Consider the following 17,100-nt stretch of genomic DNA (forward strand, 5'->3'; position numbering starts at 1 on the left):
AAAACAATAAAAGGACAGTAAAAGAATTAAAACAATAACTAAACTAATTCAAATAAGACCAAAATGCTTGGGTCATAGTGTGTTAAAAGCCAGGGCATAGAAATGTGTCTTTAGTAAAGATTTAAATTGCTCAAGTGTTTGTGCAGATCTAATATTTAAGGGGAGACTATTCCAAAGTCTGGGACCTGCCACAGAGAAGGATCTATCACCACGGGATTTGAGGTTAGTCCGTGGGATGGACAGCATTAGTTTTGAGCTAGACCTCGTGGCTTTTCCTGGAGCACAAACAGAGAGGAGCTCAGACAGGTAAGGAGGGGCTCGGGCATTAAGTGACTTAAAAACAAAAAGTAGAAGTTTAAATTGGATCCTGTAGGACACAGGAAGCCAGTGTAAAGAAGCTAAAACTGGGGTTATATGCTCTCTCCGTTTGGTACCAGTTAGCAGGCGAGCAGCAGCATTTTGAACCATCTGAAGGCGATGGATGGTGGCATGATCTAGACCATAATACAATGAATTGCAGTAGTCCAATCTGCAAGTAAGAAAAAGGTGTATAACACGCTCAAAGACGTTAGCTGGAAGGTATGGCTTTACCTTGGCTAGCTGTCTTAACGGAAAAAACAGGACTGAACTACTGCACTCACCTGCTTATTCAATTTAAAAGAACCATCAATGTAGACACCGAGGTTTTTTACATGTGTTTTACAATACGAGGAGAGGGTACCCAGAGTGCTGTCGATATGATTAAAGTTGCCAAAAATGACAACCTCAGTTTTATTTTCATTTAGCTTTAAAAAAATTTAATGACAACCACTGTTTGTCATCGTCAAGGCAGCGTAATAAGAGCTGCGGATGGTCTGACCCTGCTTTTAAAGGTAGATAAATCTGCAAATCATCAGCAAAACAATGAAATGAAATGCTGTACCGCGAGAAGATGGAGCCCAATGGCAACAAATAGAGTGCGAACAGGGCAGGACCCAAAATAGAGCCTTGAGGTACACCGTATTTAAGAGGGGCTATTTTGGAGTTGTGGGGGCCCATATTGACATGAAAAAACCTTTCTGACTAATAGGACCGAAACCACTGTAGGGCAGATCCTTTTAGGCCAGCATGAAATTCTAGCCGTGATAACAGGATGTCATGGTCGACCGTGTCAAAAGCTGCTGACAAGTCCAACAATAAAAAGGGCAGCAGGGCTGCCAGAGTCCAGAGTTAAAAGAATATCGTTAAAAATCCTTAAAAGTGCCGTCTCAGTGCTATGTAGTGATTTAAAACCAGATTGAAATTTTTCAGAGATCATATTAAAATCAAGGTGTGCCTGCAACTGTAGGTAGACCACTTTCTCCAAGACTTTAGATAGGAAAGGAAGCTTTGAGATAGGCCTGTAGTTGGACAGAACAGTTGGGTCCAGGTTTTGTTTTTGAAGAAGAGGCTGAACTACAGCTTGTTTAAAGCATGATGGGACGCAGCCTGTAGCAAGGGACGTATTAATTAATCTCAGGATGAAAGGCCCAACAGTATTAAAAGTGCTTTTAAGCAAGCTCGGGGGGAGACAATCAGAGGGGCAGTGTGATGATCTTAGGTTACTAACTACCGCGGTCAAGTCCTTAAGGGAGACGGGATCAAACTGCTCTAAGACAGCTGAGCACACAGGAGAAGGACTCTGATCTGAGGCAGCAGACAACGAGACAAGGGCCCTAATCGATAGGATCTTGTCATTAAAAAATGCTAAAAAATCATCGCACATACTTGGTGAAGAAGTGACTCCAGAATTATCACATAAACTAAGAAAGCGATTAAGAACGTTAAAAAGTACCTGAGGCCTGTGACTGTTTACTGACACTAAGTTTGAGACAAACTGTGTCTTTGCAGTTTTTACAGCTTCTTGGTAAGCAGAAAGACGAGTCCTTAAAATCTGTAGGGAAACATACAATCTGTCCTTTTTCCATCTCCTTTCAGCGTGTCTGTAGTCACGTCTGAGGGAGCGCGTATGTTCATTCAACCACGGCTCTGATAAATGCTTAGCGCGCAGTCCTGAGCGGAGCAATAGAGTCCAAGATATCAGTGCAGGTAGAATGACGAATGTCCGAAAGGTCCTCAACACTTTTACAGTTGGAGTTCATTATTCCAGAGTCCATAAAGGCAGCGGAAAAAGCGGCGCTGTTAGTACATTAAGCGCTCGCTTTTTGTGCGCTGGGACGTACGGCTTATCCATCGAGCAGCGCAGTGTTAGAGTGAACAACACAGGAAGATGATCGGAGATGCGCAACTCGGATATTTCCGTGATGCACACATCCAACCCGTGGGAGAGCACCAAGTCCAGTGTGTGACCTTTTTCATGCGTGGGACCAGTAACCCACTGGGTCAAGTTAAAAGAGCGAATAATAATAAAAAAGTCCTTGACCAACAGTTTAGAGTCACAGCAGACATGGATGCTAAAATCACCAAGGATTAAAAAACTGTCAAATTTAAGAACGATTCCAGCCATAAAACCTTAAAACTCTTTGATAAAATCCTTGTTAAGCTTGGGAGGGCGATATATGAGGGCACACAGCAAAGGCGCAGCAGAATTCAGGTGTAACTCAAACAGCTGGAGTTCAAAACTAGAGCAACTTTAATACATTTTCAGTGACCCTTCACACTAAGAGGACAACTGGTTCCAAGTCAATGCAGCAAATTGACTCACAACAAAAGAGTCAGATGATTTCCATAGAGAGGCACTTTGCATCAGCAGCACCATGCTCCAGTGCTCTGGGAGAGTTTATAGTCCTGAGAGTTGAACACTGGATGACTGACAGCTGTCCTTCATCACAACAGAAGCCACAGAAATCCTCCTCATCAAAAACATGACTTTGATCTGCGTCCTCATCTGGACTCTCCTCTGCTGCTGCTTCACAGGTAAAGTCCAGAGAATCAAACTCCTCTCCTCTATCAACATCTGTCCCTCTGAAATGAAGCCCACAAAACCATGAAGCTGCTTTATGTCTTTGTCTCTGTGTCCTCAGAGTCCAGAGGACAGATCACAGTGACTCAGCCTGGAGCAGTGAGCTCTGCTGTGGGAGGATCTGTGAGCATCAAGTGTACGACCAGTCAGAATGTTTATGGCAACAACTATATGTTCTGGTACCAACAGAAAGATGGAGGAGTTCCTAAACTGCTCATTCACTATGCTAGCACTCGAGTATCAGGGATTCCAGCTCGTTTTACAGGCAGTGGATCAAACTCTGACTTCACTCTAACCATCAGTGGAGTCCAGGCTGAAGATGCAGCAGTTTATTACTGTCAGAGTGATCACTACATTAACAGTCAGAGTGTGTTCACACAGTGAAAAACAGTCGTACAAAAACCTCCCTCAGTCAGACTGAACAGAAACTGAAGTGACTGCTGCAGCTGGAAGATACTGCAGAGACTGATACAGTTCACTGAGGACACACACACACACACACACACACACACACACACACACACACACACACACACACACACACACACACACAGCATTAACATTGAGTGTATTGCTGTAAATTAAAAGACCACCAAATACTTTGAACACACAGAAAACATCAGTAGATAAATTAAGTATTTATTAATTAGCTGCTGTAGAAATTTAAATAGTAAACTTTTGAATCCAGCATTCGTTTCCTCTTTCCCATCATTGCTTAGACTCCACTTTGTTAATTGCTTTATCAGAGCATAACTTTGAAATCTTTAAATGATTTTATTAGTTTGAATCTTAAGTCTTAAATTTTAAAGCAACATGAATAAATAAGGAGCTACAGAAAAAGCACTTTACTGCTCACAGACGTTCCTACATGATAGAGAACAAATAAGTTTAGAGTTCAGAGTTATCTCAGCACAGATGTGTTTACACATTTTAATATTATTTTACCTCAGACTGAATAAGAGCTGAGCTGACTGCTGCAGAGACTGATGGATTTCCTCCAGATTTACCTTAAACAGCATCATAACCACTCATAGCAACACTATTAATAGAAGCAGTAATAAACATGCATTTCACTCTTTATACAATGTAATCAGAGTATACAATGAATGCATTGTAACTGTATTTGGTATCAATAAACACAGATTTGTGTGTGATTGTGATTCATGACTTCAACTTGGAAGCTGATCTTCTCTGAGCTGAAGACTCTGCCTCTCATTCCACTTTTCAAAGTCGTGCCAGGTGGTCCTTGGGCACTGTTCTCGGCTCGTGCTAGGACATCCGACTGATGCCTGTTGCCTCTGGTTCTCTGAGACTCTCACCCTCTGGGTGCCCCATCTGGGGCCTTCCTCCTTCTCCTGCTGTGGCCTCCTGGATCTCCTGGATCTCCTGGATCTATCGCTGTCTGCCTCTGACACCCAGGAGGGCATTATTGCACCTCCCTGCCCTCATTATTGTCTACCTTTTGTGACAATGACACACACCACAAAAAGATTGTTAATTTATGTATCTGTGCATTTTCATATCTTTGTGTTCCAGGTGCTGTATGTTTTTGTTCCCTTTGTTTTTTCTTACAGGTGCAGCAGTTGGTGACACATTGTTGGACAACACGACAACAGGCAGAGGAAACAAGAGGAACCATAGAGAACTTATAGAGCTGATCTTGCAACATGTTTTTGGCACCACAGTGCATTCAGATCATAATTCAGATTGCATAAACTGCCAGACATGACAGGATTAAACAACATATATTAGTAACATGTTTCTGTACAGGAGTATTTGAGTAAAGTAGCTCAGAGGTAAGGCAGGACAAAACCATTTAAGAATTTAAAAAGAAACACAAAAACATCAAATTACCAGGACAATGTCTCTGTTTCCCATTTTAATATCATGATTCAAACAGGAATTAAATGCAATTTGTAAACATTTAGATATAAAATTAACTAAACTGAAGCAAAGTGGTAAAAAGTAAAATATTTATAGCTTTCAGGCTCTCGGACGCTAAAAGTTTAAATACACTGATATCCTGGAAAGATGAAATGGATATGGATATCGTGAATAATTAAATGAAGTGCTCACTCAGGTTAAAACACCATCACATGAGACACATCACACTTCTACATCTGGCTGGCTCTGTGTATACTAATGTTTGTTATTCAATGTCCTGTCATGTTTGCTGTATGGCAGGCAGCATGAAGGTTCCTGGATTCAGGATTCTTACACGGAAACAAATTTAAAGAGGCAGCTTTATTTGTTGGGAAATAATGCACAAAATAAACATTTACGAAAAACAAACCAAAACTTGAACATGGAAAATAAGAACTAGACTCTGGGGGACTAGAGACAGAAACACTATGAAATAAGGAGCATGGAACTAGGAATGATGGACAGAAACATGGAGAAACTTACAGCACATGGGACAACACGACAACAGGCAGAGGAAACACACAAGGGAATGACACACAGGAGGAGAGCACGGATGGAAATAATCACACATAAGGAGACCAAGGGGAAGCAAAACTGAAAACTGAACACAGGACAAGGACTATCAGAAGAAAACAGGAAGCATGACGAATATGTAGATGCAGAAAAGACACTGTGACTGGGGGAACAAAAACAGAGACAGACACTAGACACTGAGACATGGAGACATGACTGCCTGTGCAACAGAGGGAACAATAAACATGGAGACAAGAGCTTATACACAGGCTTGAGATGGACACTGAGGGAGGGAGAACTAGGATCACTAAGAACTTAAGAAAAAAAGATAACCAAAACCATGAATAAAAGTAATCAAAGAATATAAATTAACAACACAGACAAAACACTGGGTCACAGATCCAGCACTGTGACATGTCCGCTTCTAAACAGGACTTTTCTTTACATACTTAGCATGCTAAAACAAAAGCAGAAGGACAAAGTATTGTTTAAAATACTCATTTAAAATTGATTTATTTCCAGACATCCAGTCTGGATCCTGAAAGAAAAGAGTTTGTATCATCATGATTGAGCTAAAACCTCTGAGTGTAAAGAAACACAGCTTTCTTCTTAATCGTACAGTTTGGTTGTCTGAAATCAAAAATGAAAAAACTGTAATAAATAAATGCAAAATAAGAAGGCATTTTACTATTTTGGTATTATATCCACATTATCACATGCTGATGATCTGACAATAATGATAATAATGAAACTATACATGCATCCCATCCTATTCCAGCTGTCTTAAGGTCAGAGGCAGGGTACACCCTGGACAAGTCAAATAGTGAAACTAATAAAGACTTTAACAAAAAGAATGAATAATTCAAATAATGTCACGATCTGCAGCAGCAGATTGTGTGGAGCGGAGAGTGAGAGGACCCAAAATCAGACACGTGGAAACAGGATGGAATTTACCAGAAAGCGAGGCGTTCATTGAGACTGCATGAAAAATACAAAGCAAAGGAAAAACAGGACTAAGACACAAATACCTAAACTGGGCAAAAACCAACACTGTGAATGTCGTGCATGAAGCATGAAACATGAAACCTGTAACTTCAATAACTCTGATATTCTTTATTATTAACTGGGAGAAAAAGTGCCGACTCAGTCTTTTGTTCCAGGACAGACTGTCTCTGTCAGATGTAAAACCAGCAAGCGTCCCCCTGACAGACCGTGGTCTTTTTCTTGTGTTAAGAGGTTTAGTGAAGTGAGTTTCTCTCATTTTGCTGTGAACACTAGAAGAGATTAACTTCTATATAAGTTGATTAAAGCAGACATGTAGTCTCTCATCTGCCTGCATTCCTGTGTTTGTTCTGTTAGTCTGTTCTTAACATCATGTCCACTTCAAGCTCAATTCTGTCGTCATTATTTGAGTCCAGTTATTGTCTCGCTGCCTTCTGTGAGTTACTCAGCCTCTGTTTTGTGTGCTTTAACTGTCAGACTCCTGATCTCCACCTCATCCTGACAATTAGAGATCCTCAGCTAAGTCTCCACCTGCTTCACCTCTGCCACCACCAGCTTCTAGACTCACCTCTGCTTTGTTGCCTCGTCAGAGTTTCACTGCCAAATAGTTCATTAATCAAACTTCAGTAAATCTTCATTTGAACTTTATTAAGATAAACTCTGTTTAAACATATAGATGACACCCTGCTCTTTAATGTCAATTATAATAATTTTTCAACATTTTCAGATTAAAATGTAGATCGTGAAGCAGCTTTGAGAGTAGAAATTATGAAGAGCACACAGATAATCTATGGTTGACATGACCTCAACATCTTATAGAGAAATATTTAATATGTGGATTAAAAAATATATTTAACCATTTTCACTGCACATTACACTTGATGTGTCTGTTTACATTTTTATTTTGGTCTGTTTTACAAATATTACAAAATCTTAATTTTTTAATGTGCATTTATTAAACTCACAGAGTCAAAGAACATGTTTTCTCTGTACGTTTTTATTCTTTTAAGAGTTTGAAATATCAGCTTTACAACAGACACAAAAGGATGAAACTAGAGGAGATTGTTGCTCTGATTGTTGTCATTATGAGATGGAAACATGACTGTTTGATGCTTTTTTAAAAATCTGCAAACAAAAAGAAACAGAGAGAAAGAGGAAAAACAGCATGAAAGACTCAGTGATTGACATCAGGACTGGGAACACTGGTCTCGCCTCAGTATCTCTGAGACCAGAGACTGGGAGCCCTGGGTGGCCTCACAGGTCACAGAGCCCACCTTCCCCCACTGGTCTGCAGTGAGCGTCAGGGTGCTGCTCCAGCTGTAGAGGCCGTCATTCTGCAGCACTCCAGGAGTCCTGCTCTCCTCCCCTCTGATGCTGCTGCTGCCACTGCTGTCGCTCGTCTTCCAGGACAGACTCCAGTCTGAGGGGAAGCCCTTGTTGGCCACACACATGAGCGTGGCCTTCCCCTGCTCCAGCTCCTTGTTGGAGGGACCCAGCACCTTCAGGGCGGGGCGGGTATCACCTAGGAAACACCAATCAGCTTAGAGGACAGGAACCACAATTTGAATTTCTCCGTTAAGAAGTTTCTGTCAGGTGTTTTTTCTGCTCCACCAGTCATTCACTCACACATTGTTTCACTTCCCTTTAAGAAACCTCTCATGCATATCAGCACAGAGAGAATCATCACACAGTTTGAGCTGAAATATGTTCAAACTACACTGGAAATAAAAGAAGCAGATGTGGAAACATTTACAGCAGAAGTTTGGCTTTAAAATGATTAGAAGTCTAAATCATGGACGACTGAAGAAATGAGTGGACACAAGCACAGAGCAGCTACTCATTCATATAGATTCAAATGTTATTGAACAGCTCACATGATTTCAAACTAAATCTGAAACATCTGACACGATAAAAACATCAGAAAGCAAACTTTGACTCATCCAAACAGCAGCTGATGTGGATGAAATTTACAAACTAATCATAAGATGATGAAGTTTACTCTTGTCTACATTTCACTGTGACAGAAATGTAGATTAAACAAGAGAAACTCGCAGAGCTCATCTGAATTAGTCCAGTAAAAAGGACAAACATCAAAAACTAAATTATTTTAAATAAAAAAATACTTTTGTCTCATCTAAGCAGTCTAACAAATAATTATTAAATAAAATGATACAATATTTAATAATAAACACAGTTTAATTAACTTACTTCCAACATCCAGTCTGGTTCCTCCACCAAAAGTCCACCACAGTGATACAAACTCATTGAGGCGCCGTACAAAAACCTCTGACTGTAGAGAGACACGGCTCTCTGACTCTGAAACAAACAAACTCAACAAAATCATTCACTGTTTGTATCATTTTGTCAGCTCATGTGAAAACTGAAAATATTACAGTGCATCACATTTAAATAATGAATAATTTATTTGGAATGTAAAACTTTTGACTTTGATTTCTTGGGACTTTTTCTGATATCAAAATCTGAGAATAACACAGTGGATCCAATTTACAGAAATGTAAATGTTAATTAATATGCATCAGTGTAAATGAAGACTTTGTGATTTCCTACATTTTTAGAGACTATATTCATAAATATAGAAAAATCAGATATATTTGTGTTTGATGCTCTGATAAACTGGCTGATCCACTCCATACAAAGATGCATATATATTGACAAAGGACACAAACATACAACGGTACTGAGCCAGCACTGAACAGCAAGACTAAGGCTACGTTCACACTGCAGGCGAAAGTGCATCAAATCCAACTTTTTTGACCCTAAGCGACTCATATCCGATCATGGTATGACAGAACAGCACAAATCCAACATTTTCCAAATCCGACCTAGTTCACTTTCGTATGTGGTACTGAATACGATACATATCTGACGTTTTAGAAAGCGACTGCTGGTCATGTTGCATTAAATCCGTCTTTTACGTCACTGACACAAGACAGGTGCCAATTATCAGCGCCAGAATAGACAAACGAGAAAGCATGACAGCGGAAACTGGAGACGGAGCGAGTCAATGGACAAAAACTGAGGTTTTCGACTTTATTAGCATATGGGGAGACAATTCTATTCAAGCTAAACAACACGGCCATTGTTAAAGCACAAGCTCTCTTTTTTCTCAGTGTCCTTCATTCTCTAATTAATTTGTAAAATTCTGTTGGTTGTGCAAAAGTTGATAGACTGCTGCAACAACACCTACTAGCTCTGTAGCCGCCATTTTTACTTCCGTAAACAGAGCGCGTTGTGTGTGACGTCTTCTTTTGCTCATGCGGGCCGATTTGAGGGCCGTGAACCGTTCACAGTAGAGTGCGTTTGATGTCACATTTTATTTGTAGTGTGAACAACCAGACAAAAAAATCGTAATTGAGCATTAAGACCTGCAGCTTGAACATAGCCTAAGACTGTGAACTCTACTGGAGGGATGAAGGCCATTTATGGGCTCAAATTGTGGTCATAAATATTTTGTACTTGTGAATCAAATGCATAGTTGTGAACTGAGTTTTGTAACCTTGTAAACCAAAATATGTGAAAGTTTTATGTTTGTGCATCTACAGATAAAAATTTGTGTGTGTGTAAAAAAGATTTGTGTTTGTAAACATTTTTTACACGAGTTATAATTTTTTTTGTTGAGGTCTGGTTACAGATATAAAGCAAAAAACTATGTGCAAATCTCTGCGCTCATGTGTGTGACTCTCAACTTACAAGTACGAATTTTGACCCGATTTTTCTTCCTTTCAGCTAATTGGTCAATGTCATGTCAATCACAAATTTAACAATTCAATCAGAGAACAGATGGGTTTGGCTGTCGGAGGGGTGCTTTACTGAGCTTCAGGTCCTGGAAGGGTAATACAGTTGGAAGCTGGAGGATCACTATATAAATATCAGATAAGCTTCATACAAGCTAGGTCGCTTAACGATAGCTGTTGAAAGCATAAAGTTGTGGTATACCAGCAGTCAGAACTACCACTGCTTTTCTAGTACGCCAGTTATCTTAGCCACAGTTTCTCATGAATGAACATCATGTTTCCATGTGTAATTTGATATTTTTGGGAAGTTTTTTCCTTTTATCATTATTGTTATCTTTTGCATATGGAAGTTTAGGCTATGAGGATGATTGGAGATGAACAAAAATGTTGATGTAATATATACAGAATGTCAGAAAAGAAATGTCTGTTATTGATGTGATTAGCAGAGTAATCCAAAGAGTGGAAATGTGCTGGAAATTTCTTTTATTTTATGAATTTGTCACATGTTTTAGTAATATCACTTTTGGGTCACTTCAAGGTTCACATGTGGGGAAGCATTCAGCTTTTACTCTATTGCACAAAGTCAGACATCGTGAGAAAGTTGGTGACACCCAGAGGGGGAGGATCCAACAGGTGGTGAAGTCTTTTGTTAATCAGGTCTTTGGGGATGGGGTGAAGAGGCAAGGAGCAGTCTCTATGTGACACTGGAAGAGGAGACAAGGTTGTAAACTCTCTCTCTCTCTCTCAGATGGGACAAGGGTGTGAACAACAACTGTTTGACTGTATTTAAAGAGGGCTGTGCCATTCATCTTCAGGCTACGTCCACACTAGCCCAGATAGATTTGAAAACGGTGTTTTCATCTGAAAACACTCCACGTCCACACTAGGGTTTTCAGTTGTTTTCACAGAGTTGCGGGTCCACATTGAAACGGTTGAAAATGTTTAAATTCCAGTACTGCGCATGTGTGAAATGCAAGAAGATTCGACCTGCTTCATTTCTGTCTGCCACGTATTTACTTTCCAGCAAAATGTTGCGGAAAGCACCGAGTTTTTTAAATGGACTAACAATGAGCTGGGGTTGTTGCTGTGAGTAACACAAAAGTACAAAGTTGCAAAAGCGAGTAAGAGTTAAAGAATTTGAAGAAAAGCAATCTGGAGCATGTACAGACTGATATTAGTCTTAGTAGAGCAAACAAAACAACTGCTGTATAATGCCCTCCGCTATCTTAGTTTAATTGGTCAAATGACTGCATCACATGACTAACATGCATCATCGTTTTAGAAAGTCTCTGTTTTCGCTGTCCACACTGCGACGCGAAAGCACCATTTTCAAATGTATGCGTTTACGAGAGCGCAGCATTTTCCTTGAGTGAAAACGCTGTCTCAGTGTAGACGGGACGCCAAAACAGAGAGAAAACGATGTGTTTTCCAATGAAAGCGCATTAGTGTGGACGTAGCCTTAGAGACTGCGTTTCAGTGCCCCACTGAAATTCCTCTCTCTCACCTGCTTGGAATTAAAAGGTGTTGGCTACTGCTCATCGTGTCTGTGGACTGTTAATGAAATTTCCATGACATCATTCTGCAGTGACAAAGTGAGGTAAGTAACTCACAACAAAGGAGCAAAAACTGAACAAGTGTTTGTTTACATTGTTGAGTCAACATTGATTATAAAACCTTCGGTGCTCTTTGGCACTGATTCTCCTGTTTTTTCTAAAGTCTTATAATTATGATTATGTCGCCTCATTCAGTGTCAATGATGGTGATGATACAGGAGGATAAAGGTGAGCTCTAACACATCTGTTCAAATTCATACAGCGTTCACATCCCCTCACTGTAGGGGTCGAGTTATATTTTTCCCTAACACCAAAAAAAGTCGCCAGATTTGTCGCTAGTCGCTTTTTAGAAAAAAAGTCGCTAAGGGAGTCTGAAAACTAGCTAAAAATAGCTACAAAGTCGCTAAGTTGGCAACACTGGACTGACGTTTAGTCCGTTTACAGCATCCTGCCATGCGATTGCATTTGCCCCTAACCATTGGGAACCCTCACATTAACTTTTATCGAGTGGAAAAAAGTCCTCCGTTAGCGTTCGTCCTCCAGCTTCACTGTTTATGTTATGCTAACATAGCTTTGTCGTGCTAGCGATCACGTAGCACATCATTATATACCAGGTAGTCCAACTTCAGTAACCCTACAAACGTCACTGCTGTTTAGTTTCCTGTCTTCATTTATGTTGGAAGTGATAGCAGAGCTGTACGTTTTAATTTGTTTCATAAATCTCTCAGTCAGAACATGGTGTAATATATTTAGATGGAAGTCTAAATATAAATTCTGTTTTCATGGATGCCCGGGTGTTAAAATTAATTGTTATACCTGGTAGAGCAGCCACACTGATCATTTTATTAAAGATGAAAGAATTTTCAGTTTTTCAACTCTCAGTAATACTGCAGTGATCATTTGACTTAAGGACCTGCAGCGGAGTTTGGGCCCAGACATGGCTAACGACATCAGACTTAAAGAACGGATACACAACATGAGGCGAGAGACGGAGAAAAAAGCTCCACCCAGACTGAGCTCCTGATGGGTGAACAGTTTGAGGACAGAAAAAAAACCCACCTCAGCACAAAAGCACATGAATCTTAATACACCATAGAAGCACATGACAAGAAACAGGCATGAGTAAGGGGTGAGAGTAAGTCGGTCTAGACAGCACATCCGGTCCTCCAGCATGGGCTGGGACTAGACCCGCCGTTCGACCTCAGCCTTGGAGATAAGCGTTCAAAGGTGTTTGGAATCCAGGATGGGCGACACAGGATGGGAACGAAGAGTCTACAGAGTCTGTCATCAGAAACAGTTTTTTGTTGGTCAGCTCCAACCTTGAGACCACAGCTGGCGCCGATATGGTAGCCACATGAAATGATGGTGGTTTCCTTTAGTGCGAACAACTGCATGTCAATTTTACAGTCGATCTAAATGTCCATCAATCTCCCGTTGGAGATTTTGCGCTCAAAGAGCATTTGTTAACTGTCTATAAATTCTACAGGGTTCATGTGTGTCACATGCTAAATATGCTGTGAAAAACTTTTTTTAAACAAGTCCTGCTGGAGTCAGTCAGATCATTTCCATAGAGCAGCACTTTGCATCAGCAGCACCATGCTCCAGTGCTCTGGGAGAGTTTATAGTCCTGAGAGTTGAACACTGGATGACTGACAGCTGTCCTTCATCACAACAGAAGCCACAGAAATCCTCCTCATCAAAAACATGACTTTGATCTGCGTCCTCATCTGGACTCTCCTCTGCTGCTGCTTCACAGGTAAAGTCCAGAGAATCAAACTCCTCTCCTCTATCAACATCTGTCCCTCTGAAATGAAGCCCACAAAACCATGAAGCTGCTTTATGTTTTTGTCTCTGTGTCCTCAGAGTCTAAACCTCAGGTCCCAGTGACTCAGCCTGGAGCAGTGAGCTCTGCTGTGGGAGGAACTGTGAGCATCAAGTGTACGACCAGTCAGGATGTTTATGGCAACAACTATTTATCCTGGTACCAACAGAAAGATGGAGGAGTTCCTAAACTGCTCATTTACCTTGCTAGCACTCGAGCATCAGGGATTCCAGATCGTTTTACAGGCAGTGGATCAAACTCTGACTTCACTCTGACCATCAGTGGAGTCCAGGCTGAAGATGCAGCAGTTTATTACTGTAAAGGAGAATTTAATGTCAACTCTTGGGAGCCCTTCACACAGTGAAAAACAGTCGTACAAAAACCTCCCTCAGTCAGACTGAACAGAAACTGCAGTAACTTCCAGCTGCAGCAGAGACTGACACAGTTCAATGAGCACAAACACAATTTCATGAAGGGACTGAATTTTTCATCATATCACTCAGAAATCTAAAGTTCACTATTAAATGATTATTATGGTGGAAACTTCTTTCTACCCACTCAAAACTCAGGAAATCTCAAACTGTCACGGTTGTTGCTGTGAATCTTTGAGAAGTTAGAAGATGCTTGATCATGAACTTTGACCTCAGCTTCATAATGGATCACAGACACGCTGTCTTTAAATAAAAGAAACAAATCTCAACACTCAGTCACTCTGAAGCTCAACGATTTGTGAAGATTATATCGAATCAGTTTAAAGTCAAATATATCCAGTTTTACATTCAGCTCTTATGACACCAGAGTTTTTCAGTTTTTTCTCGTCTTCATGTTCAGACAACAAACATTTGAAAGTGAGGCCTTTAGCCTGCATGTTAGCAGCTTTCAGCCAATCAGAGCAGAGTTCAGGATGAAAAAAGTCACTTAGTGCATTAGTGTGAACTCATCTGCCTTCTGCAAAGAGGACACCTTCTGTTCATTTAGATCAGCCACAGAAGAACTCAGGCACACATTTCATAAACAGCTTCACTATCATTAGCTCACACACTGATGCTAAATCAGTAGCATTTCAAGCCAAGCAGCCATCAACAAGGATTCCTGTCACTCTGTTGACGTCAGAATGAGTCTCATGTCATGTTTTCTTTAGGCTTCCAAGTTCACACAATTCTACCTTTGAGTTTAAATTTTCTTCAGAATTCAGAAAAATGCATGAAACCAAATATTTACTTTGTTTTTTTGTTGTTTTTAATAATTACTTTGCTTCACTTCAGAATTTTTTTTATAATCTACAATTAACTGTCAGAACATTCGATGTCCTCAATATGTAATAATGTAAAGTGGAAATGGCTTCAGTACTGAGAAGGAAACAGCTGCAGCTGACTGACTCTGTGTGTTTGCATATGTGTCCTGCCTCTCTGCTCACAGCTGTTAAGAGGCCAGTGTTGATCAGTGGCTGTCCAGGCCTTTCAGAGCCACTCACACACCAGCAGCACAATGATGATGTCACTGACTCTACTGCTGGCCACCCTGGGGCTCCTTGTTCAGGGTGAGACTCTCTGTGAAAACTTTGCTTCAGCATGCAGCCAGGTTCACCACAATGATGTTCTGCTCTGATGGAGAAACTCTGAAACCAGCAGCACTGACCTTCTTCCATCTGTTCTCCATGTTAAAGAAATGATCCTCGAATGTTTGGATGTTGATCATCTTTCTCTGAGCTCAATTTGTCTCAATAACTCTTCTCCTCTTTTTATGTTTCAGGTTCATCAGCAGAAATCGTCCTGACTCAGACTCCTAAAGCTCAGTCTGTTGTTCCAGGACAGACTGTTTCTGTCAGATGTAAAGCCAGTTCAGGTATGGGTAGCTACCTCCACTGGTATCTTCAGAAACCCTCAGAAGCTCCTAAACTGCTTGTTTATTATGCAACAAACCGTCAGTCTGGAGTTTCTGATCGTTTCAGTGGAAGTGGATCTGGGACTGACTTTACTTTGACCATCAGTGGAGTTCAGGCTGAAGATGCAGGAGTTTATTACTGTGGACAAAGTGGTTACAACTTCCCGTTCACACAGTGAAAATCTGTCGTACAAAAACCTCTCAGCTGAAGAGGAACTGATCTGAAGCAACAGCTGCAGAACAAACTAAAAGACTGGGAGGAACGATTACTTTAATATTTACTGTGGAATTTCATTTGTGTACACTGTGAGATTATTATATTATCGTATGCCACATTATACCCCTAATTAAAGGTTGTGAAATTATTATGTAGTTTTAGTTTGCATTATTCTCCTTACAAGAGTAGTCCATCAGTCTGACTCATTCTTAGTTTCTACATTTATAATAATAGACAGTGTGTCCAGAGAGAGAAAATAGACTTTAGAGAAACTGAGAGTTCAGATAAAAAGACACAAGCTCTTTTCTATTTGTAAGCTGTTAAATATTAAACTGATGCTTCTGTGGAGCTCAGCTGCAGTCCTTCATCACACAAATCCAGAAAATCATTGTAGTCACATCACAACTAGTGTCTATAATATTCTGATATTCTGCTGATTAACAAATCAAGCAGGCTGTTATAACAGTGTTTGTAGGGGATGTGTTCAGTGAAGATTTAGCCTCATTTGGATATTTCCAGCACAAACGAATCACTGTTACTGTTGTAAAAACCTAAAGTTATTTAGTCAGTTTCCAAAGTATTAATGTAGACAGAACAAAGAACTAAAATGTTTCTCTTTAAAATAATATCTTACTAATGCTTAAAAGTGTGACATTAATATAAAGTCCTACCTAAATCTGAAACCAATGAAAATAAGATGTGATCATCCTCCTGACAGACCGTGGTCTTTTTCTTGTGTTAAGAGGTTTAGTGAAGTGAGTTTCTCTCATTTTGCTGTGAACACTAGAAGAGATTAACTTCTATATAAGTTGATTAAAGCAGACCTGTAGTCTCTCATCTGCCTGCATTCCTGTGTTTGTTCTGTTAGTCTGTTCTTAACATCATGTCCACTGTCGAGCTCAATTCTGTCGTCATTATTTGAGTCCAGTTATTGTCCCGCTGCCTTCTGTGAGTTACTCAGCCTCTGTTTTGTGTGCTTTAACTCTCAGACTCCTGATCTCCACCTCATCCTGACAATTAGAGATCCTCAGCTAAGTCTCCACCTGTTTCACCTCTGCCACCACCAGCTTCTAGACTCACCTCTGCTTTGTTGCTTCATCAGAGTTTCACTGTCAAATAGTTCATTAATCAAACTTCAGTAAATCTTCACTTGAACTTGATTTAAATGATCTCTGTTTAAACATACAGATGACACCCTGCTCTTTAATTTTACTTATTAGGTTTTAGATCAGATTAAAATGTAGATCATAAAACAGCTTTGAGACTAGAAATTATGAAGAGCACACAGATAATCTATGGTTGACATGACCTCAACATCTTATAGAGAAATATTTAATATGTGGATTAAAAAATATATTTAACCATTTTCACTGCACATTACACTTGATGTGTCTGTTTACATTTTTATTTTGGTCTGTTTTACAAATATTACAAAATCTTAATTTTTTAATGTGCATTTATTAAACTCACAGAGTCAAAGAACATGTTTT

The 17,100-nt window shown here is 40.0% G+C and overlaps 2 pseudogenes; one reads left to right on the forward strand and one right to left on the reverse strand.

Annotated features, from left to right (window-relative positions):
- Nucleotides 1-7,566: 7,566 nt before the first annotated feature.
- On the reverse strand, nt 7,567-8,009 carry LOC147303270 (Ig kappa-b4 chain C region pseudogene; annotated as a pseudogene).
- Nucleotides 8,010-11,890: 3,881 nt separating this feature from the next.
- LOC147303271 (immunoglobulin kappa variable 6D-21 pseudogene) lies at nt 11,891-15,572 on the forward strand (annotated as a pseudogene).
- Nucleotides 15,573-17,100: the final 1,528 nt, after the last annotated feature.

The sequence above is a fragment of the Aulonocara sp. 'chitande type north' Nkhata Bay genome, linkage group LG22 (assembly GCF_057382095.1).
Source record: "Aulonocara sp. 'chitande type north' Nkhata Bay isolate Kocher_YH1m ecotype deep benthic linkage group LG22, A_spYH_male_GT1.1, whole genome shotgun sequence".
Classification (NCBI taxonomy): domain Eukaryota; kingdom Metazoa; phylum Chordata; class Actinopteri; order Cichliformes; family Cichlidae; genus Aulonocara; species Aulonocara sp. 'chitande type north' Nkhata Bay.